The sequence below is a fragment of the Felis catus genome, chromosome A2 (assembly GCF_018350175.1).
Source record: "Felis catus isolate Fca126 chromosome A2, F.catus_Fca126_mat1.0, whole genome shotgun sequence".
Classification (NCBI taxonomy): Eukaryota; Metazoa; Chordata; class Mammalia; order Carnivora; family Felidae; genus Felis; species Felis catus.
Window position 1 is genome coordinate 57245889 of NC_058369.1, and position 25370 is coordinate 57271258.

Consider the following 25370-nt stretch of genomic DNA (forward strand, 5'->3'; position numbering starts at 1 on the left):
GAAAATCTGCTCCAAACCAGACAGCCTGATAGTATGACCAAGCCTCTGCCTCTGGGGAAGGGGGGCGGGGGCGGGAGGGGGCAGGTCCTTCAAGTTTATTCTAAGACACTTCTGTTTAGGCTGCCCAGCAAGAATCAGAACAGCAAACAAAACAGAATGAAGCCAACTGAATTTCTCATGGTGGTTGGCCAAGGCAGAAATCAAATCAAAGACCGTGGGGAGGTTGAGCTGTGCTCCCTGCATTTTAAATGTAGAGAAAGAAGATGCTGAGCTCCAGGGAGCCTGGCAACACAGTACAGACCAACCAGAGACTGGACACAAAGAGCTGTGGGCAGGAGCAATGTAAGAAGTACATGCTGTGTGTGCAAGACGCTTGGGCAAGAGGAGTTGGTAAGTATTGATAAGGAAGTCTTTACCTCTGTCATAAACTATTTGTTTTCTAAATGTCTATTTCTGGTTATTGTTCACTTCTTCCTTTACTGATATTTTTGTATTTAGTTGAATTTTCAATGTAATTTTTACATACCATTTCAATTCCCTCTTCTTTCCTCTTGTGTATATTTATTATTTTCTTAGTAGTTACGTCAGGGATTACAATTAACATCTTAAACTTATAATAACCTAGTTTAAACAATATCGATTCGTTTCAATAGTATACACTGTTCTAATCTCTGTCCTTTCTCTATATTATCAAAGATTACATCTATATACACTGTGTGGCTGTTATGACAAATTTATAACTTTCATGTTATAAATGTAAGAAAAAAAGAGAACAAAAAGAGCAAGAATACTGGCTTTTAAATTTGCCTGCATAGTTATCCTTACCAGTGTTATTTCTCCTTATGGCTTTGAGTTAGCATCCAGTGTCTTTTCACTTCATCCTGAAGAACTCCCTCTAGCATCTCCTGTGGGGCAGGCGTACCAGTAAGGTATACCCTCAACTTTTGTTCATCATTTGGAAATATCTTAATTTCTCCTTCATTCTTAAAGGATAGCTCTGCCAGACACAGAATTCTTAGTTGATAAGATTATTTTTTTTCTTCTTTCAGGACTTCAAAATATGCCATTTTTACTGTCTTCTGGCATCCATGATTTTTCATAAAAAATCAGCTGTTGGGAGCTCCTGGGTGGCTCAGTGGCTTAGACATCCAACTCTTGATCTCAGCTCCAGTCACGATCTCACACTTCATGAGATGCAACCCTTTGTTGGGCTCAACATTGATAGCACAGAGCCTGCTTGGGATTCTTACCCTCCCTCTCTCTCTGCCCCTCCCCTGCCTCTCTCAAAATAAATAGGGAACATTAAAAAAAAACTCTTGAAATAAAAAAAAATCAGCTGCTAAAATCTTATTTAGAATCTCTTATATATGACAAGTTGATTCTCTTGCTTTCAAGTCCTTGTTGCTTTGAAAGTTCAAGTTACTACTCTACTATAAATGTGCCTTGGTATAAATCTCCTTTGAGTTTACCCTACTTGGAGTTCATTAAGCTTCTTAGATGCGTAGATTCATTAGATTTTGGAAGGTTTGGACCATTATATTTTCAAAAATGTTTTACCCCTCGTATATATTCCCCCTCTGGAGCTCCTAGGAAGTATATTTGGCATGCTTGATGGTGTCCCACAGGTCACTCAGGCTGTGTTACTTTTTGTAATTCTTTTTCCTGTTCCTCAGACTGAATAATTTTCATGGTTTTATCTTCGGCTTGCTGATCTTTTCTTCTGTCTGCTCAAATCTGCTCCCAAACCCTTGTAATAAATTTCATTTCAGTTACTGTACCTTTCTGCTCCAGAATTTTTTTCTTTTTATATATTTTTTCTTGATGTTCTCATTTTGTTCAGACATTGTATTCTCCATTTCCTTTAGTTCTTTGTCCATGGTTTCCGTTACCTCTTTGAGTATATTTAACACAGTTAATGTAACGTCTTTGACTTACAATTCCAATGTCTGAGCTTCCTCCAAGATAGTTTCTGTCCAATTCCTTTGTTTCCTGTGAATGGGACGCACTTTTCTGTTTCTTTATGTTTCAGCTTTTTGTTGTTGTTGAGAAATGAACATTCTGAGTACTATAATGTGGTATCCTGGAAATCTCACTCTCTTGTTCATCAGGGATTGCTCATTGTTGCTTGCTGAAAGCTGGAACCATCCACTTGTAAGCACACCACTCACTTATGAAAGATCAGTAGCCTATCCCTGCGTGAAGCACATCTCCATCCAATCAGGTTCCAGAGTTTCAAAACAGTTGATTCTAACCACTCTCTCTAGGTCCATGGCTTTGACTGGTAGAGGGACTGACCTCCAAAGCTTCCCACTCTTGTCATTTTGTGTGATATCACTGTGGTCTGTAGCCTTACTTTTTTTTAAGTTTATTTTGAGAGAGAGTGAGCAAGCAGGGGAGGGGCAGGGCAGGGGGGAGAGAGAGGATCTCCAGCAGGCTCTGTCTGCACTGTGAGCACAGAGCCCAATGCGGGGCTCAAACTCACGACCTGTGAGATCATGACCTGAGCCAAAACCAAGAGCCAGATGCTTAACTGACTGAGCCACCCAGGTGTTCCTATAGTCTTAATTTAAGTATCAGTGAACGAGTCCAATTTTTAGTCCCTGACCAAACTCAATCAAGTCCTTGAATCACTGCTAATTCTCTCAGCAGAAAATGCCAGGTACATGCCTATTTTTTGAACAGAAGTATGATTTGTTTTCTAGTTTTGGTAAGGGATCAGAATGAGTCATTCCTTCCCTAAATGTAAGTTCTTCCTTAAATCTTTTGTGACCACAGAAGACCATCGCAGGAACAGATTTGACATGCGGCAGAAGACGAACATAATCTAATAGCACAGACTCAAAATATCAAACTAGTGGCTCCTGGGTTTAAGTACTGTTCAAAATATTAGAAGTGAAATGTCGTATTAAGAGGTAGTTGACTGGGAACATGGCAGAGAATTCACTTCAGGAGTCATTATTTGGGAATGCAAGCTGGTGCAGCCACTCTGAAAACAGTATGGAGGTTCCTCAAAAAACGAAAAATAGAACTACCCTACGACCCAGCAATTGCACGACTAGGCATTTATCCACGGGATACAGGTGTGCTGTTTCGAAGGAACACATGCACCCCCATGTTTACAGCAGCACTATCAGCAATAGACAAAGTATGGAAGGAGCCCAAATGTCCATCAACAGATGAATGGATAAAGAAGATGTGGTGTATATACATACAATGGAGTATCACTCGGCAATCAAAAAGAATGAAATCTTGCCATTTGCAACTACGTGGATGGAACTGAAGGGTATTAATGCTAAGTGAAATTAGTCAGAGAAAGACAAAAAACATACGACTTCACTCATATGAGGACTTTAACAGGTAAAACAGATGAACATAAGGGAAGGGAAACAAAAATAATATAAAAACAGGGAGGGGAAAAAACAGAAGAGACTCTTAAATATGGAGAACAAACAGAGGGTTACTGGTGGGGGGGTTATGGGAGGGTAGAGGGGCTAAATGGGTAAGGGGCACTAAGGAATCTATTCCTGAAATCATTGTTGCACTATATGCTAACTAATTTGGATGTAAATTTTAAAAAATAAAAAACAAACTGTTGAGTGTGGGGGCACCTGGCTGCCACAGTTGGTAGAGCATCCAGCTCTTGATTTCAGGGTTGTGAGTGCAAGCCCCACACTGGGTGTAGAGATACTTAAAAATAAAACCGTAAAAAAATTAACAACAACAAAAAAAGAGTCATTATTCAACCGTCCAGGGCTCTGAAGAAGAGTTAACACTTCTCTGTGCTCAGCACACATTAGGAACTTGAATATTCCTTTGCCTTAATAGAAGCATCTTTCTGGATGCATACATAAGAAAGGATACAAAGAATGCTCCATACAGGTAAAGTACTTAGCTCTCACTCCAAAAACCTTCTCTCTTTAAAACATGCCTTTTTTGAAGTAAGAAATTTCTATCAGTAGGATAAGCTGAGAGTTACAATGGTTGGAAAATTAAAGTCCTAACAGTCAGCGATTCCCATCAAACAAATTCGTCCTCCAAAAACAGCCAAACTACATCAACAGTTAACCAGTTAGAGGCTGTAACTATAAATGAGTTCACCATGAATAGGACATAATCACTGGTTAGGAGCAACAGGGGAAGTTGAGAACTTCCTTTCAGTATCACCAGAAATGGATACAAGTCAGGGCACCACACCATGCCAGCACTGCCTAGGCATCCTTAGTTAATCCTGTCTTTTCAGGAGCAGTTAGCTCTGCTTCCTCTTTCACCAACTCGGCTATGCTTGCCCAAGCCGACCCCTATCTGCGTAAAGCCTGTCAAATAGGCATTCTTGCTTTTAGAGCCACAGTCACCATCTTAGACCAGGCTTATACGCATCATACCCATTCTATACAACTTGTAAATCCTTTCAACCAGAGTAATGTCCCTCATATTTTCTTGTCTTTTCCTTTCAAATATGTAAATATGGATAGATTATCATGACAAGATGTGGTTAATGTGAAAAAGAGAGGTACCAAAAATCTGTTGCCTTTACAGAACATCATAGTGCTTCCTGCCTACGTTCTTGAACGGTAACATACCTGAAAAACACAAAGCCTGCCGCACCTGGAACTACCTGAGCAGCGGTGCATACCACCTGGATTTCTTACTGTATTGCCCCAGTCTTTCCTCATTTTTAAGGCCTACTGTCCTCTCAAATCAATCACTGCCAAAAATCTAGACACCTACTTCCAGGTTTGGCCACATTAACACATTTGGAAGGTCATAAGTCCACTTCTCCCCTTTCCTTGATGCATCTCTCTCAGCCAAGAAAATACAAGTGGGGAAAAGAAATCTGCCCCTGCTTCAAAATGCATATTCAAAACACATAAATACACAGGGACAGACTTACATGTATTATGAGTGAACATTCTAAAATGTAGTTAGATTTTTTCTGTGAGAGAGAGCACAAGCAAGCACATGTGCCCAAGCAGGGGAGCAGCAGAGGGAGAGAATCTTAAGCAGGCTCCATGCTGAGCATGGAGCCTGATGTGGGGCTCAATCCCACAACCATGAAATCACGACCCCGGCCTAAATCAAGAGTTGGACACTTAACCAACTGAGCCACCCAGGTGCCCCAGGTTTTCTTTAAGTATGGTACAGAACAAGATAATGTTTCTATTTGTGTTTATTTGGCTGAATCCTATGAAAGTGTCATGTTTGGTCAAAACCAATCAACTTTATAGGGTTCACTATTGTCTCTAAGGTAGGAGGGATTGAGGTATGAAAATATTTGTTTTCAAGGTTTCCTTCTGTACAATTAGATTTATGAAGTGTATCATTACCTCCTCCTCACATCCAAAAACTCAACACCTGTCCAAAAGCCTCCTATCAAATCTTTTTCATACTACATCACCCCATTTTGTGGGTGGCTCCTCATGTGTCATGCAGTCAAAAAGAAAAATTCCTCCAGGACAGGAACTATCTTACTCCTTTGGCATTTCCCTAGCGTAGCCCTCGGCACAAAGCACCATTTGGATACTTGCATGCCTGAATAACTACACGTCCACTTCCCCTGTATCACCAGGGGTAGAACTTGTTCCCTACCAGAGCAGTAAGAAGGAGAAAAACCAACTCCCTTCTCAGATTCTGACATGCACTGTTTGATTTTGGCCTGTGAACAACCACAGGTGAAGTTATTCGTTAAATGTGTGTGTACACCATGTGTCTAGGGAGGGGGTACATTCCAAGGCTGGCCAACATGAGCTCCTTCCTCCTCACTCCCCTCTAACCTCCCACCCCCTTCCCAAACTCACAAGTGGAATCTTGCTACTGCCTCATGGCTCCAGTGGGCTAACAGAAATCCGGCCACAAGATTCCAACCTTCACAGAGACAGCACTCCTTTCTCTCCCCCAAGTAGATCGTGGGTGCTCTTTAACTCCAGACGACTTTATGGGCTCAGAGAAACGCAAGCCATAGAAGGCTGCCATTTGCCAGAGTGGTGGCCAGTCATATGTACACAGAATTTCATGTTGACGTCATGCAAAATGATTGGCTATAACTTTATTTATTTTTTTTTAATTTTTTTTTCAACGTTTATTTATTTTTGGGACAGAGACAGACAGAGCATGAACGGGGGAGGGGCAGAGAGAGAGGGAGACACAGAATCGGAAACAGGCTCCAGGCTCTGAGCCATCAGCCCAGAGCCTGACGCGGGGCTCGAACTCACGGACCGCGAGATCGTGACCTGGCTGAAGTCGGACGCTTAACCGACTGCACCACCCAGGCGCCCCTAGCTATAACTTTAGAAGATAATAAGCAAAGGGAAAAAAGGAAGAACTGGCAGACCCAGTGTACTTTTTGCCTGTAGAAAGGCACTCATTTTTTACCAATTCAGACTAACATTCCTTTAACAATCCTGAAAATAAAGACTGGCCCAATGGTGTGATCTTCATCTGTGAAAATTAATTAACTCCCTCCTTATATATTAGAATTAATTAATAAAAGGAAAAAAAACATTTTTAACTCTTGCCAAGTTTGGGACATTCCTATGGAATCTGCTATTACAACCCTCTACCAGTAGTGACAAACAAATCTATTTTGTCCAAGTTAGACAAGAAAAGTTAGTAAAAAATCCATCTAGAATACAGATTATAAGTAACTGTGTATGTTCAAATACTGCAAGAAATGACCACAGAAGACAAAACATGAGGGGGCTCGGTCAGTTAAGCTTCTGACTTGGGCTCAGGTCGTGATCTCAGTTTTTGAGTTCGATCCCAGCCCTGCGCTGACGGCTCAAGAGCCTGGTGTCTGCTTCGAATTCTGTCTCCCTCTCTCTCCCCCACCTTCCCCTACTAGCACTCTGTCTCAGTCTCTCAAAAATAAATAAACCTTAAAAAAAAAAAAAGAAATACATAAAAGCTTCATGAACATAACTTAAAACCTAATACTTGCTTTCCAGTGTCCTTTTTCAATCCTTTACATATGGCATCTGGATACTAAGATTAAAAGATGTGGGGCACCTGGGTGGCTCAGTTGGTTGAGCGACTGACTTTGGCTCAGGTCAAGATCTCACAGTCCATGAGTTCGAGCCCCGCGTCGGGCTCTGTGCTGACAGCTCAGAGCCTGGAGCCTGCTTCAGATTCTGTGTCTCCCTCTCTCTCTGACCCTCCCCCGTTCATGCTCGCTCGCTCGCTCTCTCTCTCTCTCTCTCTGTCAAAAATAAACACGCTAAAAAAAAAAAAAAAAAAAAGACTAAAAGATGTGTACCACTGCCCCACCAAATCCAAGGCTCACTGGGGGTCAGAAACCAGCAGGTTTTCTACTATTCGTACAGCTATTGCCTTGCACAAGGGTTCGGACGTGGTGGCTGCTCAATGAAACCTACTGGCTACATGAGCCATTATACAGTATTTGTCCCAGATACATAGGGGAGAGAATTTCACTGCTTCCCTCTGTCAGAGGGCACCTTAGTAAAAGCTTCTTCTAAACTTGATGGATGAAACTGTCCTACAAATTGATTAAGGGACCAAGGGTAGAAAGAGTACCAATTTAATCAGAAGCAAACGTGTTTTGAGGCTAACTTCAACAGAGTTCTATGCAAGATGGAAAACTGCAAACTTATCAAAATGTATTATGAAGCAGAAGCAAATAAGACAGCAGTACTGTCCCAGAGACAAAGAATGGAAAAGTTAAAAAAAGACACATGTAGGTGGGTAATTAGTATGTGATAAAAAGATTTCTAGTCAGTGAGAAAAGGATGACAATATAATGAAATACTGAGACCACGATACAATTGGAAAGATTCTGACATCATATTGCATCATACATAAGAATTCCGGGGGCGCCTGGGTGGCTCAGTCGGTTAAGCGTCCGACTTTGGCTCAGGTCATGATCTCGCGGTTTGTGAGTTTGAGCCCGCCGTCGGGCTCTGTGCTGACAGCTCAGAGCCTGAAGCCTGCTTGGGTTCTGTGTCTCCCTCTCTGTCTCTCTGTCTCAGAAATAAATAAAACCTTAAAAAAAAAATGAATTCCAATGTGCTAAATACTAGGGGAAAACATTGTTTTACTGCCCTCAGGATAGGTTGGGCCAACATATAATAATGTAAACCCCCCCACCCCCCACACACAAATCAACAGTTGACTACAGGAAAGTTTCTTTACTGCAAAAACACACCATCAACCAAACCAAGCCATGAGAAACAAGGCTGGAACGTTTGCAACATGAAAAAGTGTCAATATTCTTGCTATAGATAAAAAGTTTAGGTTAAAACAAAAACCTGTCTCACTTGGGCTTTATACAAAACAGTCAAATCACAGAAGAAAAATAAATGGCTACTATTTTTTAAAAGTTTAATCTATCATCAATGAAATGGAAATGAGGTATCATTTAAATTTTTCCCACTGAACTGGCAACCATTAAGAAAACTGATGACTGACATAGGCAACTATATAAATAGAATTCTCAAGCTACAAATGTTAAGTACGCAAACTTCTTGGAGGCTGTATGGTAATATATACCAAATTTTAAGTATGAATAACAATTATAAGGAAATGATCAAATAAGTGGACAAAGATAAATATAGTCACCAGATTATCCAGGAGGGTGACAGAAACCTATTCACTTGCTTCTGTAATTTAGAAACTTTAGAAAGTTCTCTTCAGGAAAAATCTAACCACCTCTATACAGTGAGGTTATTCTCGCTCCTCATAAAGAAGTGAATGAGCAGGGCTCCATGTAGGGTGACAGCTTTGAAATTGCTGAAAGGGTACTCAAAATCATCTTGCCAGTTGGGATATTGCAAAAGCCACTGCAGTATGACCAAGAGCCAAAGAAAGCCAAAATATGAAAGGATCTTGAGGACAGCCAATCCGCTACTCTCATTTTTCAAAAATGGAAACAAGCTTAGGAACTCACTTGAGAGTCATCCTGTGGCCCTGCTTAAGGAAGTCTCTGCACCCTACAGCCTCTGGCCTACTGATTTCAAACATGAATTTTTTTTTTTTTTCAGCCAGAGAACACAATAGAGAGAGAGAGAGAGAGAGAGAGAGAGAGAGAGAGAGAGAGAGAGTGTATATATAAAAAACCACTTGGAGAATATATTTTTAGTTCTTTCTTTCAAATGATTAGCTTTGGGGGGGGGGACATAAATTAGTCTAGGATCTACCCTGAAGCCCCTCTCCTAGAGTAGGTAAGATGCATATATGTGTGTGTCAGACACACACATGAAATACAAGTCACAGGGATTCAAGGAAAGCTAAGAATAGTACAGGCTAAAAATGAAGCTGGTGGTACCTGAGCCAGGCAGGATCCCAACAGATGTAACAGAAATGAAGGGACCTGGCAGGAACCAAGCTGAAAGCAGCAGGGAACAAAGTGTCTTAAGGAAAAGGTAAGTAAAACAACTCTCAATAAAGGGTCTGTATCAGAGAAAGCACAAAACCAGGAAGACCAGCTGCAGGCAGTTTGTGGAGGGAAATAACCAAGGGCACTGAAAAAACAAAGGGTTCTGCGGGCAGGGAAAGAATAGGACTTAGGAGTACTTTTAAGACTATGACTATCTGGTAGCACTTTAGGAGAAGGACTGGGGGAGAAGGGGAGTGAGAAATCAGTAAAAAGACATTTAGGGTATCTATAGGATTCCAACACTGAAAATATGGCAGGCAAGGGAATGCTCACACTCGGCTGTTTCTTTCACACCTACTTCATGCAAAGGGCATTTCAAGACACTTGAGATGATCACATTGTTTATTTTTTTAATAAATTTTTTAAAAAATCAATTTTTTAGAGAGAAAGAGAGAACACGTGCGCAGGGGAGGGGCAGAGAGAATCCCAAGCAGGCTCCCCGCTGTGACCTGAGCAGAAGTCAGATGCTTAACTGACTGAGCCACCCAGGCGCCCCTATTATACACCATTTAAAAGAAGTAGATTTCTTAGGATAGAAAGGTGATTTGTGAGTGAGGCAATTTGTTATCCTTTTGGCATTTAAATTACCAGTTGACTGGGGCAAGAATCTATGAGGCAGTCTTTCCCCCAACACCTATTACCTATTACAGCAAGCCACGATACAACTAGTACTATTTCCTAAATATTTCCAACTCTGTGCTTTCCAAGCCCACGGCAGAATCCCACTTCTTGGTCTCTGGTGTGGTGTGACTCATTCTGGCCAGTGAGTTGTAAGCAGAAGTGACGTGTCCCTCTAGGCTGGAACATTTAACTTCAGGAGCAAGACCTTCCAATAGTCCTTTTTCACTTTGCCAAGATGCCCAGCAATATTCCATATTGTCGCTGCTCCTTCAGGTGGAGTAGGAATGAGGCAGAGCCCCTGGAAAACTCATGATGCACATGCTGCACAAGCAGAAAATAAACCTGAGTTGCTTTCAACCATTTTGAGGTTATTTATTGCTGCAGAATAACCTAGCCTATTCAGTCTCATTCTGCTGGAAAATTCACTACCTGGAAATTTACATATCAAAAGAGAACAAAGCATCCTTCTTTTTACAAACCCTTAAACAAAACCAAATAAAATTTACATAAGCTCTTCTTCTATATGTCATTTTTCTCACAACTATTAGGGTTAAAGAAACATTTGGCTACTTGGAATATGAAGTGCCAGTTCTAATCCCACTACCTGGGGACTCCATGGTACTGAGCGCATCCTTTCAGGCCATTTCCGTGTCTGTGAAGAGATGGTAATAACTCACATGCTGCTTAGACTGAACTTTGAAGTGAAGCTTAGGGGCGCCTGGGTGGCGCAGTCGGTTAAGCGTCCGACTTCAGCCAGGTCACGATCTCGCGGTCCGTGAGGTCCGTGAGTTCGAGCCCCACGTCGGGCTGTGGGCTGACAGCTCAGAGCCTGGAGCCTGTTTCCGATTCTGTGTCTCCCCCTCTCTCTGCCCCTCCCCCGTTCATGCTCTGTCTCTCTCTGTCCCAAAAATAAATAAATGTTGAAGTGAAGCTTAAACAAGGTAACAGTTGAGTTCTGTAAAAGAATAATTATATATACACACTTTATTCCATGTATCACTCATGAAGAGGGGGAAAAACTAAGGCAAGTTTTACAAAGAAGCAAGTTTCTTTTTTCAACGTTTGTTTGTTTGTTTGTTTTTATTTTTGGGACAGAGAGAGACAGAGCATGAACGGGGGAGGGGCAGAGAGAAAGGGAGACACAGAATCGGAAACAGGCTCCAGGCTCCGAGCCATCAGCCCAGAGCCTGACGCGGGGCTCGAACTCACGGACCGCGAGATCATGACCTGGCTGAAGTCGGACGCTTAACCGAATGCGCCACCCAGGTGCCCCAAGAAGCAAGTTTCTTGAACAGTATGGTACTGGCACAAGAACACTCAGATCAATGGAACAGAATAGAGAACCCAGAAATGGACCCACAAATGTATGGCCAACTAATCTTTGACAAAGCAGGAAAGACTATCCACTGGAAGCAAGACAGTCTCTTCAGCAAGTGGTGCTGGGAAAACTGGACAGCAACATGCGGAAAAATGAATTTGGACCACTTTCTTCACAATACACAAAAATAAACTCAAAATGGATGAAACACTTCAATATAAGACAGGAAGCCATCAAAATCCTCAAGGAGAAAGCAGGCAAAAACCTCTTTGATCTTGGCCTCAGCAACTTCTTACTCAACTGGTCCTCAGAGGCAAGGGAAACAAAAGCAAACATGAACTACTGGGACCTCATCAAAATAAAAAGCTTCTGCACAGCGAAGGAAACAATCAGCAAAACTAAAAGGCAACCTACAGAATGGGGGAAGATATTTGCAAACGACATATCAGAAAAAGGGTCAGTATCCAAAATCTAAAAGAACTTATCCAACTCAACACTCCAAAAACAAATAATCCAGTGAAGAAATGGGTAAAAGACAGGAATAGACACTTCTCCAAAGAAGACATCCAGATGGCCAACCGACACATGAAAAAATGCTCAACATCACTCATCATCAGGGAAGTACAAATCAAAACCACAATGAGAGCCCACCTCACCCCTGTCAGAATGGCTAACATTAACAACTCAGGCAACAACAATGTTGGCAAGGATGCGGAGAAAGAGGATCCCTTTTGCACTGCTGGTGGGAATGCAAACTGGTGCAGCCATTCCAGAAAACAGTATGGAGGTTCCTCAAAAAATTAAAAATAGAACTACCCTACAACCCAGCAATTGCACTATTAGGTATTTATGTAAGGGATACAGGTGTGCTCTTCCAAAGGGGCACATGCACCCCAATGTTTATAGCAGCACTATCAACAATAGCCAAAGTATGGAAAGAGCCCAAATGTCCATCCACGGATGAATGGATAAAGAAAATGAGTATTACTTGGCAATCAAAAAGAATGAAATCTTACCATTTGCAACTACATGGATGGAACTAGAGAATATTATGCTAAGCAAAATTAGAGAAAGACAAATATATGACTTCACTCATATGAGGACTTTAAGAGACAAAACAGATGAACATAAGGGAAAGGAAGAAAAATAATATAAAAAAGGGAGGGGGACAAAACACAAGAGACTCTTAAATATGGAGAACGAACAGAGGGTTACTGGAGGGGTTGTGGGAAGGGGGATGGGCTATACGGGTAAGGGCCATTAAGAAATCTACTCCCGAAATCATTGTGGCACTATATGCTAACTAACTTGGATGTAAATTTAAAAAATAAATTGGGGCGCCTGGGTGGCTCAGTAGGTTGAGCGTCTGACTTCAGCTCAGGTCATGATCTCATGGCTCACGTCAGGCTCTGTGCTGACAGCTCAGAGTCTGGAGCCTGCTTCAGATTCTGTGTCTCCCTTTCTCTCAAAAATGAATAAACATTAAATTTTTTTTTAATAAATAAAATTAAAATTAAAAAAGCAAGTTTCTTGAAAAGCAATTCTTGTTAAGAGGACTTGGCAACCCAGCCCAATAGATTCTCCACTATGTTGTGCTCACTGCTCTCGAGCTTTCTAAAGGCAGGTACCAAACCAAGAGCAGAGGCTTTAGTCAGAGACCCGGATGGTAGTGCCTTTTTTTTTTTTTCTTTTTTGGTAAAACAGACTGGAAAGCAGCTAGCTAGTAAAATAGACAGTTACACGAAACCATTTCAATAACTCAAAGCTTTTATAGCAACCCTTGCTTATCTCAGGCATTTACCAGTAAAATAGATTGCTCATAAATTGCTAAAAGGAACCCATAGTGGGCTGGCTGGCTAAAGAGGAAAACCAAACTAACTGCTCCTTCTCCATTCCATCCCTCCAAACCAACTCCTTTTAATCTGTGTTAAATGCACTTCTAAGGAAGCACCTCTTTGAAGGTTTAAACACATTTGTATTTGACTCCTAGCCCCACTAATCTCTCAATGTGTGTTTCTTTAGGTAAATTATAACATCAAAGTCATTCCTTACCCATACCAGGGGTACCACCTGCCTTACTCAATAGGGTTGTGACGTTCAAGTGAGAGGATTATGCCCTATCCTAGCATTATCTATTGAAGTATCACTTTGTTAAACATAAACCCTTCAAGAAGGCACTAGAGTGCCTCCCCTCCCCCACTCCATCTGGCCCCCGTACATCTACTCATTCCCAAATTGGAGATAATGCAGTCATTCCATCTGCCTTAGCATTTCCTTACCTCCATTCATTTGCTCATGCCAGTCTCTCCAATTACAATGGGTTTCCCAAGTCTCCCTTCCATACCACAACTCTACCCAGCACCCACCTAACCCAGCCATTTGAACACCTCTAGCATTTTCTTTAAGCTATTTTTATGACTCTCATTTGCCTTGTTTTACAATTATTCCTAAACCTCCAGTGATCTTCATTTTATACTCCCCACAGCTGTCAGCAGTGTTTTCTTACAGCAGACAATAAAAATCTGTCAAATGAACACAAAACACAGTTCAGCATTCAGGAACGCTCTACATATTAATCACTGGCCCAGAAGCATAACTTACATGCTACAAATAGTAATTTACTGTGCAAAGTTAGAACTGGAAAAATTTGTTTAAGTTTACTGAATATTTCAAGATCCATCCTAGAATAATTTATCTCTGCCCTCAAGGAGTTTAGAGTGGGGGTGGGGGGAAGCAAAGTCATGTAATATCATTCCAACCAAACTAAGGTCTACAGTGGATGTACAAAGCTCAACATCACTTAGCCAGAAAGCTGTTGGTCAAACACCAATATGTAAATGGTCAGTCAGAACATGTAAACAGACCTATTTCTAGCATGTGTATGATGGAATCCAGTATTTTAAGGACTCAAGTGTCAAAGCAAGGAAGAATTTGAATGAAAGCACAGATGATCCTTTGGGGCCCATTCCACCAGCAGGAATGGATCCAGATCATAAATGCAAAACACTGCTGGTGGGAGTGTAAGCTGGTACAACAATTGGATAATTGACAGTATCTATACCAAAGTGTAACAGATACTGTTATGGGCTGAACTGTATCCGCCCCAAATTCATATGTGGAAGTCCTAACCCCCAATACCTCAAAATATGACTATCTTCAGAGACAGGAACTTTAAAGATGTGATTAAGATTAAATGAGGTCATGAGAGTGAGCTCTAATCAATATGACTGATGTCCTTATGAGAAGAGACTAGGACACAGGCACGGGAGGACACAGGACAGCCATCTACAAGCTAAGAGAAGTCTCCAAACAAACAAATCAACCCCGCCAACACAGCACAGCATCTTGAGCTTCTAGCTTCGAGAATTATGGCGAAACTTTTTTCTTTTTGTTAAGCCACTCAGTCTGTGGTATTTATTACAGCAGCCTTAGCAAAAGAATACATATACATTTTAAGCCTAAAATTAAGCCTTTCCACTCCTCGGTATTAACCTAATAGAAATACGAACACATATTAGTCAGAAAAACATTCTGAGCACACAAGAACATTCATACAACATTATTTGTAACAGCCAAAAGTTATAAGCTACCCAAATGCACGTCAATAAATTAATAAATACATCTGGTATACCACACAATGGAACACTTCTGAGCAATAAAAATGGAGTTGAGAACTGCACTCAATACAAAATCTCACAAACAATAATGGATCAGAGAAACCAGACACAGAAGAGTACATAGCATATAACCCCATTTATGTAAAGTCCAATTCGGGCAAAATCACACTACAGTGCTAAAAATCAGCAGACTCATTACCCAGGGACGAGGGGATGATAATGACTTGAAGGAGGCACAAGGGGGCTTCTAAATTTACAAAAATCCTCCAAGTTGGGGCACCTGAGTCTCTCAGTCGGTTAAGCATCCAACTTCAGCTAAAGTCATGATTTTGTGGTTCGTGAGTTTGATCCCCGCGTCGGGCTCTTTGCTAAGCGCTCAGAGCCTGGAGCCTGCTTCAGATTCTGTGTCTCCCTCTCTCTCTCTCTCTCTGTCCCTCCCCCACTTGTGTTCTCTCTCAAAAATAAACATTAAAAAAAACCCCAAAAAGTATTTATATAAATGTCTCCAAGTTCACTTGTGTACTTTTCTATAAGTATGTTCTGCTTCAACTTCAAAGTTTAGCAGCATATAAAAATGACAAATTACTTAAAAATCAGGGCCACATTTTACTTATCCAGCGTCACCATGCCAAATAACTTTATTCTGGAACTGAATCCATCAGGTTCTTCACCTGTTGCCATTAAACATCTGAAAACCACAGCTAGCCTCATGGTCCCCAGCTTCCCATCACAGTGTTTATTAGGAGAAGTCCCATAGGTCAAAGGATTCAAGTGTCCAGTCCCAGTCATAGTTAAATTCTCACACCATATTTTAGTCTATTTCATAAAAGAAAGGTATTAAAGGATGGATTCATAGGAAGAAAACAACCAGTTAACTCTGCGGTCTTCCTCTGGATAGTGAATGGTGGTTTTTTCCTTTTTACTTCTGTATTTCCCTAGTGTGTGTGTGTGTGTGTGTGTGTTTCCTTTAAAAGAACGGATTCATTTAATAACGAGCAAAAGAGAAACATCATTTTATTAAGTTTTTTATTTATTTTTTAAAAAATTTTTTAACGTTTTATATTATTTTTGAGACAGAGAGAGAGCATGAACAGGGGAGGGTCAGCGAGAGGGAGACACAGAATCTGAAACAGGCTCCAGGCTCTGAGCTGTCAGCACAGAGCCCAACGCGGGGCTCGAACTCACGGACTGCGAGATCATGACCTGAGCCGAAGTCGGCCGCCCAACCGACTGAGCCACCCAGGCACCCCGAAGTTTTTTAAATGCTTTATTTATTTGTTTGTTCTTGAGAGAGAGTGCGTGGCAAATGAGGGAGAGAGGCAGAAGGACAGAGAGAGGCAGAGAATCCAAAGCAGGCTCCAGGCTCCAAGCTATCAATACAGAGCTTGACGCAAGGGTCGAACTCAGGAACTGTGAGATCATGTCACAAGTGACTGAGCCGAAGTCACTTAACTGACTGAGCCACCCAGGTGTCCCGAGTAACGTCATTTTAAACAAAAGGTTGTTGGGGGGGTGTCTGGCTGGCTCAGTTGGAAGATCATACAACTCTTGAGACTGGAGTTGTGAGTTTGAGCCCCATGTTGGGTGTAGAGATTACTTAAAAAAATAAATGTTAAAATAAACAGTAGTGGAAGAAAAACCTTTTTTTAATGTTTATTATTATTTATTTATTTTGAGACAGAGCACATACAGGAGCAGGCAAGGGAGGGGCAGAGAGAGAGAGAGAGAGAGAGAGAGAGAGAGAGAGAGAGAGAAACAAAGAGAATCACAAGCAGGCTCTGCGCTATCAGCGCAAAACCTGATGCAGGGCTTGATCTTGACCTGAGAGGAAGTCCAGAGTTGGACTGCCCCACACAAGAGCTCCAGACAAATACATTTTTAAAAGGAGTCAAATGCCGAGGGCTTTAAGGCAATCATGTATGATCAAAAAGGGAGGGTGGTGTATCAGAAAGAGCACTGAGCTATGTGTTTCAGCAGACCTAGATTAGCACTGTCTAGGAGCTGGGCCACCTGAGCACCAGCAGTAGCTCTCTCAGACACAAAAACAGAAAAGGCTACCCTCTCAGCGTACAGAGATGTTCTAAGCACCAAATGAAACCTTATGTAAAAGGTAGGCAATACACAAACACTAAAGAGCATCCATTTAAAGACAAGTATCACGTAGTAACGTTTCTACAAAACGTTAGTACTCTCTAACAACCATCAGCTGGCACAGGTCACAGGATTTCAGAGGGGCTCTTACCCTGTGGGCTGCCCAGATGACCCAGAGTTATCTCTGGGGTCCCCAGATCTCTAAGTGCACAGTGCACAGAGCACTGTTGGTAGACTGACTACCATATGTAAGAGGCACTACTTTTCATAAAGTCTGTGCTGTTACAACTGGGTTTTTTCGGCTCTGTCATGTATTCTCAAATTAACTCGAACTAAGAGTTTATCCATATGAAATAGACTTTTAATTAAAATTGCATACAAACATTGGAAACCAACGATGTTAACTATTTACCTCCCAACGCAATTTTTAAAGGATTCCGGAACTGGGCTGGGTGACTCCAGGAAAGCCAGTAGCAAGCATAAGCTGTCGTTCGTTACTTGAAGAGTCAGGGAGAACAGAGACACTCCTTCACTGGGTCTGGCAGCAGTCACACAAGCAAGCTCATTTGAGAGCCAAGTGAGGTTACAGGATTCCTAAACTGCCCAGGTCCCCAGACCTCCCTAAATATGCTTCAGATTTACTCTGCCCCTAAAGCAAACAGTCGGAGGCAACCAGGAAATGGACAACAAAATCAGTCAGACTGATCTCCACGGCAGCGATGACATCACCAGACAGCCCAGGAGAGGCTAGAGGTCCCCGCATTAAGTACTGCATCTTCAGGCAAATGAACGAGGCCAACACTGTATGTCACCACTGGAACCAACTCCCAAGCTTTCTTCCTCCCCCACAGAGATATTCTGCAAGTAGCTATTCTTAAATTTGTTTTTGAAATCACAGCCTGAGTACTAAAATTGAAACTAGTCAGAGGCACTGCTACAAGGCCTGTTCTGATTTCACCCACGACACATCACTTTTACCTTTGATTCACAAATCACACTGACCACAATTACCATGAAAAAGTTTTAAAACATAAATACAAACTATTTTTCTGTGTTTATGAAAAGTCAGAAAATAGAGGGAAGATGTGAGAGCAAATACTGAAGAGATCAACACATTGAAAAGGTTTCTGCAGCAAACTGCAGAGGTACAACCCTACGGAGCTATTAGATAGCATTAACAGATAAATGTTTGATAACACAAAGGAATGGATGACTGAGAATACAATGGCAACCTTACATGGGAGATAAGAGTCAGCAGAAAGCCAGTAGCCGCAAGGGGTGGGGGGGGGGGGGAGTGCTAATTTCTAGAGCTTCAGTCTCCTTCAGAGGATGACATCAGTGCCAAGGGAACCACTGTTTAGCCTTACTCAAGAGGATTCCACCTCCTTACTTCCCTGGAAAACCTTGCTTATAACTCCTAGTCCAATATCTTGTCAAATCCTCAGCCATATTTGTTGAATTATATAGATACAGAATTAGGACTTTTTATCACAGGCATAATGAGAACTATTTATGTCAAATCTCAGAAAGGAACAGTGTATAAGACTATCACATGTGTGTGGTCTGAATTTGCTACACCTTTGCACCGAAAGGCTAATACCAAATATAAGGGCAGAGATGTTATTTGTGTAATTCTCTTTGGAGATTTATTAAAAGCTAATCAAATAACCAAAACCATTTTGCTTCACTCGGTGGTGGGGTCAGGAATCGGATGCAAAGCCATACTGTACTATAAAGCAGTGCTTTTTGATGATGGGGTTGGGGGCTTAGGCCTGGCTGGCCCCCCAAAACATAACAAAACAAGCAAATGCCCCAAGTGATTGCTAAGAATCACCTGGAGAGATATACTAACAAAACTATTTTTAGAATGCCTTCTACATTCCACCCTTCTGTTTGTTTACTCATGCAGTTCTACCACAAAGGCAAAACTCACATCTCCTTTGAAAGGGAAGACAGAACAGTTGCAAAAGAAGGGACGGCACAGGGTTTTGTTTAGTATAATACGAACACTGTAACTGGTAAGCACTATATCAAACTTTCTTCATCAGCTAAAGAAAAAAAATCCAGCATGCCAAATGTGCCTTTGCTCAAAGAGCACTGCAACAGCTAACGTTTGCAGTGTCAAATGGCAGTGGCATGAACTCCCTCCAGTGAACAACAACAACAAAATGCCACTAGAGCAAAAGGAGAAACAAGCTTAGTGTTGAAGGTTACTCTTCAAAAAGCATGATCAATTTGAAACTGTAATATTATCTTCTGTACTTTAAGAGCAAACCATACAAATGCCACTGCAATTAACAAAGCCTTCGAGTTGGCCGGAACACCAGACTGCCTACTATGAACTCACTTGGGAAAAGGTGAGAAACCACTCTTTCCAAAAGCCTCAGGTTCTACCACCAAGCCATTCCACAACAGAACGCCTGGCCACAATCACACACCATTTTTAAACTCCTTTAGGACAGGAACCACACCTACCTCTCTGAGTCAATAACCAGTAATGCCTAATACATGCTAGATACTCAAAACATCCGAATGAATGAAAAAGTGCTCATCACTACTCCCTTCTAAACACAGACATTATTTAAGACTTACCACTTAAGTACTACGCACTTACCACCCGCTTAAATATATCAGTTCAGGTATAAAAGTTAAAAAAAAAAAAAGAAATTAGAATACAGCAGGGTCGTGAGGACTAAGCTTCAGTTTGGACAGTATCTTCAGAAGCACTCACAACTCACCTTCCAGTTCTTAGACTCAAATCTGAGCAAACTCTCCCAAGTCTGAAGACAAACACACTAATAGGAGACTCTATTAATCCGTGGATGAGAAGTCATGCGGCTAATCAGCTGCTTAAGTCACAAGGAAGAGACAAGAGCCTGTTCTTTTGGAATCCAAAGAGAAGATACAGTATTTTCAACAGGAAAGAACCAACTGGCTAGATACCCACACACTAAGGTTTGAAGAAAGGCTGTCCACACGGCAGGACTGCCAGACTTCACTTGTCTGACCAAAGACCTAAGTAACAAAATTCTTCAGACCTCAATCGAGCACTCTGCTGGAACCGTAGAGCTTCTACTTTACGAGCACTACGCTACAAACAAGCTGTGTTAAAAGTCACAACCGCACAGAGAACAGCTTACGGTTTATGAGGGAGCACTAAGGCAGCTACCAGAACAGGCTTTCAAACGCATCACTAAAAACAAAGGAGGCAGATACACCAGACGGCGAAAGATGGATCACAAACTTCAGCAGCACGGGAAAGCAGTACAACCCAGGGGCTGATCAGAGTACTCCGGAGTCTGACCGCCCGGGGTCGAATCTCCCTCCAGAAGTTATTTACGGTGACCTTGGACAAACAAGTTAACCTCTCCGTTCTCTGACAATAATGGTTACTTCAGAGGGCCGTTCCGAGAATTAAACATAATGATCTGTGCAAAGTTCTTGCCCATCTGCCCAAAATACAACACACGCTCAAATGCTTGCTATTATTCTTCTCGACTTTCCACTTTAAAGAACCACTAGGCACCAAGGTTCAATTTAATGCGGTAGAAGATCCCCCGACGCGGTGGAATCCCAACACAGCCCGACAGCCAAACACCATCTTTCCCCCCCAGTAAGTTTGAAAACTTCTCTCAGGATTTACAACACACTTAGGACAAAAAGCTCCCTGTCTCCCAGAGCCAGAGGCGTCTCACATGTACACAAGTGCTTGGGGAGAGCCCAGTGCACGTGATCTGACTCACTGCCTTGACTCAGTTGCTGTCAGGGAACCTCTCTCATTAGCAGGGTCGGGCTGTTCAACTGAACAGACAGACAGGAACGTGGCTCAGCCTTGGGCGCCTGTTAACAAGGCCCGCGCGGTCGGCGGGTCCCGGGCCAGCGTCCCCCGGACAAGTCAGCGGGCGGGGTCGGCTCCGACACACTCCGGCTAGCTACTCCCAGAGCCCCAGCCCAACAGGGCGTCCCGCCGCGGCGCAGGGCCCCCAGTGCCCAGAGGCCACCCGAATCAGGAGACCCTCCCGGGTCGCGGGTCTTGACGCCACCAATAAACAAGGCGTCCGGGACAGCCGGCCCGGGGTCCGCAACCCGGCCAGAGGTCACGCCCGGCGACCTCTGACCTCCCCCCCGGCCGGGCGCGGTCCGGGCCTGCGCTTGGGCCCTGGGCGACGCGGAGTTTCCCCGCGAGGCCTGCGCTGGGTCCAGAGCCTGCCCAAGACACGGAAGACGCGAGGCCCAGGCGACCGAGGAGCTGAGGAGGGGGGATGGGACCAGGCCACCGGCCGGGCTGGGCCCAATGCTTACCGCGGCCGCTCCGCTGGGGGCTCCGGGCCGGGCGCGTAGCTAGGGCTCCCACCGAGGAGGAGATGCAAGGGAGGACAGAGGCAGAGAAGTCCAAGTTCCGGTTCCAGAGGACTCCTCGGCACTCCCCAAGCTTTCAACGCCGCCGCTGCCGCCGCCTCAGGCTTTATGGCCAAGACTCCGGCTCCGCTCCCACTTCCGCCACCGCCGCCGCCCCGAGCGGAAGTACCTGTCACGAGACGCTCGACGCCAAGAGTGCGGGGGAGGAGCCCCGCCTCAATCTTCCGTCACGTTCCGGCCGCCTCTGGGCTGAACCTTGATCATGTGGCACAAACATGTCTGCCCCTTAGCGGTTGTCGCCATCTTTGAGGCTCGTACAATGAGCAGGACGGCGCCATGTTGAACCCGCAAACGGATGTCTCAGCCATTCCCTGTTACCCTGGAATAATGAATGCCAGGGAAGAGAGGACGTGAATAAACTGGCTCTTCCATTAGTGTCCTTCTGCAGAAGGCCCTGATCACAACTAAAGAGTCCTACTGTGTGCCCTGAGTTCTTCAGGATTCACAAAGCATGCTGTAGGAACAGGCTTTCTTAGGGAGAAATCTGAGTGTTAAGACACAGAGAGTGGTTTTTCGACAAACTCACAATGGGTTGAGGAAGGGCACCCGTATATATTGAGTATCTCCCGTGACCCTGTACTATATACCTTTGGATCATCTCCATTTTAACCACTTTAGGGAAAGATTATGTTCACCATTTTGCAAATAGGCAACAGAGACCCACTACAGGTCACTCGGCATCGCTCCACGCAGTAATTGGTAGAGTGGGATGTGAATCAAGGGATGTCTGATGTCAATGTGCATAATCGAGTAGACGGCAAATGACTGCACCAATTGTGTTACAGAGTGATAAAGACATGGAGGTAAATTAGACACTACCAGAACATTTTTTTTTTTTTTCTGGCAGAAAAAAAGGGTCCAAGAAAATGGAAAAACAGTGTAATCCAACTAACATGAGGTCACTTCTTAGTGAGTCACAGACATGCCAGGTGGAGCTGTCACACAAAGTAAACTTTATTTGCAGCAAATAAGGAGATTGCTGAGGAATAACTTCCGAAGCCATGACTTCCTGAGCGAGGGTGAATAGGTTCCTTTTACTTATAGGGTTAGGATGAATATTTAGATGGAAGCCTTGTCATCCTATGTAGAGGGGGGCAAAAGGAGGCGCAGGCACCTTAAGGAAACATGCCTATACATACATCGTATGTTATGTATATGAGGTGTATTCTCCTCCTTGGGCAGAGATTTTACTATTATAACGAGGTAATTGTAACTGTCAGTCACTCCACGGATCTCTCCATGGTCCATCTGCACAGGCATGAGTGGGGGGTTAAGTTCAAACTGGTCTGGGTGGTCTAGGCAGTTGTTATTGCTTGAGAGGTATTTCTGTTTCCATCTGGGATGTTATGTCCCTCAGGTCTTTTGCCTGAGTTAAGAGATAATCTGGAAAGAAGAGCTTAAGGAAAAAGGTGAGAGAAAGGTCAGTAAGTACAATAAACAGGTAGGCAGTAAAGGTCAGGCTTTGGGGCCCAGCTGGTGACAACAGCTCAAGACTCTCTGAGCTTAGGAGGGTGGGACACCCTACCAAGCACCTGCCCCATCTGAGCACATTAAGATCAACTCAGAACTCAGATCAACATCTTCGACAACATGCTCTTCTCATAGTCCTTTCCTGTCTTGGTTCGTGAAAGCTTCATTCTTTCAGTTGCTCGGTCCAAAAAATGTTGGAATCATTCTTGTCTGCTGTTGTGGACTGAATAGTCACCGGCCAAAAGGTAAGCCTATACCGTGGAACCTGTGGGTGTGACCTGATTTGGAAAAAGGGTATTTGCAGATGTAATTAAGGATCTTGAGATGAAAGCATCCTGGATTATCCAGGTGGGTCCTACATCCAATGACAAGTGTCCTTAGAAGATACACACAGAGTACAAACACACAGAGAAAAGAAGTCCATATGAAGATGGGGTCAGAGATTGGAGTGAGTAGCCACAAGCCAACGAATGCTGACAGCCAAAGAGACAAAAAAGGTAGAGGGTAGAGTGGGGGGTGGAGGCTTTGATTTTGAATTTTCTATTTGAGATGTATTTGAGAGAATATATTTCTGTTGTTTTAAGCCACCAAGCTGGTGGTGATTTGTTTACAGCAGTCCTGGAAAATGAATTAAACTCCCCTCTCTCGTACCCCTCGTTCACAGCCTTCAAAAGATATTCAGAGCATGAGCACTTACTGTCTCTGCCATTACCACCTGTTCTGAGCCTCCATCACTTCTCCCCTGGATTGCAGTAAAAAATCGTGCTTTCCTGCTCCCACCTCACTCCTTGTCAATTCTTAACACAGCAGCCAGAGTAATTCTATAAAAATGTCAAACCATGTCATTCTCCTGGTCAAACTCTTCCCATAAATCAGACTAAAACTAAAAGCTTTACAAGCAAAAGGCCCTACCCCATCTGATCCCCAAATACCTCTCTGACCTCAGATAAGTCTGCTCAAACTATATTAGTTTAAGAAAAGAGAAGGCACACATCTAACTCAGGTCTTTGCCATTGTATTTCGTTCTGTCTGAAAGACTCTTCCCTCAGATACCTGTACGGCCACTCTCACTTTTCTCAGGTCTTGACTTCAATGCCATCTCCTCAGTGAGAATGGCCTTTCCTATTTAAAATGGAAGTTCTCCTTCCTACCGACACAAAATACCACTTGCTATTTCCCTGCTCGCTTTGTTTGTTTGTTTATATTGCTTACTTGCTTATTGCCCATCTCTCCACTAGAATGGCATCTCCATAAGAGCAGGCATTTTTGTCTGTTTCATTCATAGCTATGTCCCTGATCCCTAGAATAGTGCTAGGGCACAGTCGGTGCTCAAGGAGTACCTTTCGCAGAGGAATAGAAATTGGAAATAGTCTCAAAGGCCAAGAATTATGGAAACTGCGCCCCATCCTGCAGCCTTACAAAATGCTAGGATTGAAGATAAGCAATTACAGAACACAGGGAAAGGCAGAGCACAAAAGGAGAAACCTGTGAGCCCCTGCCTTCTAAGAAGCTGACTGAGGAGGCTATTCAGATGTAAACACGGGCTATTTCTTGTGGAATCGAAGGGAAGATTCTTCTCAGAAGAAACTCACCAGAGGGTAGAGTCAAGAGCTGCAGAGAATCGGTCCCAGGAAGCAGTATTGGACCAGAATCTAAGAGCTGGCAGCGCATACCTAACTGGATTTCAGAATTGCTATGACCCAGGGTAGCCACGTCACTCCCGTTTTCCCCCTTTGTTGGAACAGAAGTGTCTGCTTGAGATCTGGTGAGCTCAAGCCTGGTCAACTCTACTTGCTGGGTATCTGGAAAGCAGAAAACCCGTCCGTAGCTTGCACATCTTCAGATCAAGAGGAATAGTACTCAAGAAGCTGTTCTTGAGGAATCATCTGTACCTGATCTGTACCTGGACCTGATTTATATGATAAGATGCATTATGAGCCAATGATATTTTGGGATGAGACTTCAAGGGTCCTTGGGAGGAAGTAAATATCTTTTGCACATGGAAGTAATAGAAATAATTTGTGTCTAGAAGGTGGTCTGTTGTAGATTAAAGGCAGTGGTAAATTCTTTGCTCCTACTTCGAGATGTGGAGTCTACTTCCCTTCCTTTTGAATTTGGGTGGGGACGGGGGCACCTGGGTGTCTCAGTCAGTTAAGGATCCAACTCCTTTTTTTTTTTTTAACATTTATTTATTTTGAGACAGAGAGAGACAGAGCATGAGCAGGGGAGGGGCAAAGAGAGAGGGAGACAGAATCAGAAGCAAGCTCCAGGCTCCCAGCTGTCAGCACAGAGCCCGATGCGGAGCTCGAACTCACAGATTGCGAGATCATGACCTGAGCCGAAGTCGGATGCTCAACCCACTGACCCACCCAGGCACCCCATGGAGTTTGCTATCTAAACATGGCAAGTTTCAGGGGTGCTTGGGTGGCTCAGTCGGTTGAGCGTCTGA

At 43.2% G+C, this 25370-nt stretch overlaps 1 protein-coding gene across 1 annotated transcript in view; it reads right to left on the reverse strand.

The window, feature by feature from the left end:
* RAB7A (RAB7A, member RAS oncogene family) overlaps positions 1-21551 on the reverse strand; it is a 71252-nt gene extending 49701 nt beyond the window's left edge. Inside the window, exon 1 of the mRNA XM_011280239.4 lies at positions 21335-21551. The gene's annotated coding sequence lies outside the window, so the exon portion shown is untranslated. The remainder of the gene's footprint in view (positions 1-21334) is intronic.
* Between the last annotated feature and the right edge of the window lie 3819 nt (positions 21552-25370).